At 34.1% G+C, this 4218-nt stretch overlaps 2 non-coding genes across 2 annotated transcripts; both read right to left on the minus strand.

The window, feature by feature from the left end:
- Positions 1–890: 890 nt before the first annotated feature.
- Positions 891–962, minus strand: TRNAA-UGC (transfer RNA alanine (anticodon UGC)). The gene has a single exon. It is a non-coding gene; the product is annotated as a tRNA-Ala (tRNA).
- A 1048-nt stretch (positions 963–2010) lies between these two features.
- On the minus strand, positions 2011–2082 carry TRNAA-UGC (transfer RNA alanine (anticodon UGC)). The gene has a single exon. It is a non-coding gene; the product is annotated as a tRNA-Ala (tRNA).
- Positions 2083–4218: the final 2136 nt, after the last annotated feature.

A 4218-nucleotide genomic window follows, 5' to 3' on the forward strand; every position in this document is an offset into this window, starting at 1 on the left:
GCTGGCGAAATTAGATTTGGTTAAATAAAGATGAATGCAAATGTCAGTTATCGGTTATCATTACTACGAGTTATGAGTGGTACTTGGAAATAACGATTTTGGTGTTAAAATCCACTAGTCTTTGCTCTACGATCTCACATGTATAATATTTGGCAGCGATACTAAAAAATGTAACACTAAAAATGAGGGTTTCAATCGGTACAAAGCCACAAGTATAATATAAAAAAATCTAAAAGTAAAACATTTCAATATGAGGGAATTACAATAATTCGTTCTAGCAATGAATAAATTTTATATCGTGAACATTAAGTCTATAATTTATAGAAATTTGTGAATTTTCCCGATTATTATTATAATTACAAATTCTTTTTTAGATTTTTTAGGTGGATTTTTCTTAATGTAATGCGGGTTATTAGCAATTTCAGCAGTTTTTGAAATAATAGAGAGATTCCAAAATTCACGTGTGATAGAGACAGCACATGTTTTACAGTACTATGCGCTATTTTGTAATCTGTTTATAGGAGATAAATCTTTTTTTTTTACTCAAATAAATAACAAATACCAGTAATAAAAGTAAGTCAAAGAGTAACGCATACAATGAATCTAAATATCTAAATATTTAGGTGTCAGTGAAATAAATGAATAAAAGTGAAAATAAAACTAGATATAGATATCAAACAATTTAGATAAATCATTTTTTTTATTTGATTAAAATAATTTTTTTATTTGATTAAATATTCTTTTTTCGTCTACTCCTTGTCGTATCACTCTTGTCAGAGCGGTCCTGGTCGTCATTCAGTATCATTGCTGTCGGTAGATGTTATGCGCCTCACGAGCAATCGCCACTTCTCTAAAAATTAAATGATTCAATTCGGCATTTCTAAAAAACTTGGAGATGCTGGGGATCGAACCCAGGGCCTTTCACATGCAAAGCGAACGCTCTACCACTGAGCTACATCCCCTTGTGAACCACAATTAGAAAAAGTTAACCAAAATGAAATATCTCACAAAAAAAACAGCATTTGTATAAACATACAATTATGTGGCATTATAACACATGCTTAGTAATTAGTTAAGAATACTTCATAAAATTGTAAACATAACGTCACATTGACTCAAGTATCTGAGTACTAACAAACAAAACAAAATCGAAAGTGAAAGGCTATTTTGTTTGCTTAGGCGACATTCCGCTTAACACTGGTGCTATACACTTCATATTCACTTCATATTATCATTTTTCTTATAAACAAATATGCATATATAAAAGATAAGGCTGTATGGTATGACACCTATGCCATTCCAGTTGGAAAACTGTTACGAGTGGTGTTAAAATCCACTAGATTTTGACCTACAGTCCCACATATATTTGGCAGCAATACTAAAAAATGTAATACAAAAAATTAGGGCTCCAATCGGTACAAGGCCCGAAGTAAAAAATATATTCTAAAAGTAAAATATTTAAATATGAGGGGATTACGATAACTCGTTTTTGCAATGAATAAATTTTATATCGTGAACATTAAATCTATAATTTATAGAAATTTGTGAATTTTCTCCCTTATTATTATAATTACAAATTCTTTTTTAGCTTTTTTAGGAGGATTTTTCTTAATGTAATGCGGGTTATTAGTAACTGCAGCAGTTTTTAAAATTATAGAGAGATTCCAAAATTCACGAGTGAGAGAGACAGCACGTGTTTTACAGTAGTTTTTAGTTTAAATAACTAAAAATTTTTCAGTAATAAGTATATAATAACAAGTAATACGTAAGTAAGTCAAAATAAATGAATTAAAGTAAAAATTAAACTGTAGATGTCAACCAATTCAGATAAATCATTTTTTGATTTGGTTAAATCATTTTTTTTTTGTATAACTTATTGTCGTCTCGCTCTTGTCAGACCGGTCGTGTTCGTCATTCAGTATCATTGCTGTGGGCAGATGTTATGCGCTTCTCAAACAATCGCCACTTCTCTAAAAATTTTATGATTCAATTTGGCACTTCTAAAAAACTTGGAGATGCTGGGGATCGAACCCAGGGCCTTTCACATGCAAAGCGAACGCTCTACCACTGAGCTACATCCCCTTGTACCTAAAAATTAGAAAAAGTTAACCAAAATGAAATATCTCACAAAAGAAACATAGCATTTGTTTAAACATTGAATTATGTGGCATTATGACAGATGTTTAGTAATTAGATGTGAATACTTCATTAAAAATGTAAACATAACGTGACATTGACTTAAGTATTTGCGACTCACAAATAAAACAAAATTGAGAGTAAAAGGCTATTTCGCTTAACACTGGTGGTAGGACCTTTTGTGAGTCCGCACGGGTAGGTACCACCGCCCCGCATGTTTTCTGCCGTGAAGCAGTAATGCGTTTTGTTATGAAGAGTTGTAACTAACTATAATGAGACTTTAGAACTTAAATTTTATTTTTATTTTTTATTGCTTCGATGAATGGACGAGCTCACAGCCCACCTGGTGTTAACTGGTTACTGGAGCCCATAGACATCTAAAACGTAAAGGCGCCACCCACCTCGACATATAAGTTCTAAGGTCTCAGTATAGTTACAACGGCTGCCCCACCGTTCGAACCGAAACGCATTATTGCTTCACGGCGGAAATAGGCGGGGTGGTGGTACCTACCCGTGCGGACTCCCAAGAGGTCCTACCACCAGTGATTACGCAAATTATAATTTTGCGGGTTTGGTTTTTATTACACGATGTTATTCCTTCACCGTGGAAGTCAATCGTGAATATTTGTTGAGTACGTATTTCATCAGAAAAATTGGTCGTATGTAGCGATGCACCGCTACATACGGCATCGCATACGGTGCATCGTTACTGGGCTTTGAGTTCGTCGACCCATCTAAGCAATAAAAAATCTAATTTAATTAACTATAAAATATTATATTGTAAGCTAACATAGAGGATATAAACATTATACACCGGGATTTTATGGTGATTACATCAATCACGACGGTAGGGTGTGTTGATGACATCGATATGGTTCACGATCATTACGTAAAGGTCACATTGGATCATTGAAGGTAATGGGAAATCGATGGGTCGTTATTTATTTTATTTCTATTATGTGACAGCCATGTGGTGCTAATTAAGTTTTACGATTGATCGAAAAAGGACTGTGTTGTAAGCGTTTTAACGACTCTTTTATCGTGGCTAAGTGCGCGAATGCTGGAAGTGGTAATCTATTTGCCTTAGATTTTATATCACTTTGACTCTCTCTCCCAGTACAGTCTGAAGCTTTCCTTTCATGTGAGGGGCTACCGATTCTAAACTGGATTCATAGGGATAAAAAAAAAACCGCGTAAAATGACATTTTTATTGTCTACTTTATCTTTTTAAATTTGTTATGAATATTTCCAAACCCTAAGACGGTCATCGCTCACCTAGTATTAAGTAGTTTTTAAAAACCCATGATCGTCACGACGTGAAGGCAACAGTTTATCTAGAGACATGAGGCTGAAGTCTTTAGTAGATAACACACTTGTGTTACCTAATTAAGACTTCAGCCTAAACTATACTTATAATAGCCTTATACTTATAACCAAATAATAAATAAAAAACAGGGAACAAATCACGCAAGGCTATCCGACCCCAATTAAGGATTTTACGTATATAGATAATAATCAATTAGACAAGGAGCAAACAAATTTGTTCATCATACGAATGTTTGCCCGATGTGGGAATTGAACCCACGACCCTCGGCACAACAGTCAAAGGCGCTAACTATGGCACCACCGAGTCAGTCACCAATCGTTATTATTCTCAAATACATATAACCTACTATATAGTATTGTCTTCTTAAAAACGGAACTGTCTTGCAATTCCACTGATTTATTCTAGACTAGCTATACCCGCCCGCTTCGCTTGATTTAAGACGGGAAGGGGAATTTAATTATTAATTTTATAAGGAATCTATAATAACGATAATAAATAATAATGTTAATTTTGAATGCCCACGAAGCGGGCAGGTACAGCTAGTCAGTAATAAGTTGATAAAAGCTGATATTTTAAATTTAGCGTTTTTGATCATTAGCGTCCCCACATCGATTCTCATCATTAACGCCCCCGTAACTAGTATAGGGAGGCCAACACTCATATAAATATTAGCCTATCTATTAATTACATGTATTTTCTGCATGGATACCAAGTTTCAAGTCAATCGGACGCATGGTTCAGTAGTTATAACAGAA

Source organism: Bombyx mori, chromosome 13, assembly GCF_030269925.1.
Source record: "Bombyx mori chromosome 13, ASM3026992v2".
Lineage (NCBI taxonomy): Eukaryota > Metazoa > Arthropoda > Insecta > Lepidoptera > Bombycidae > Bombyx > Bombyx mori.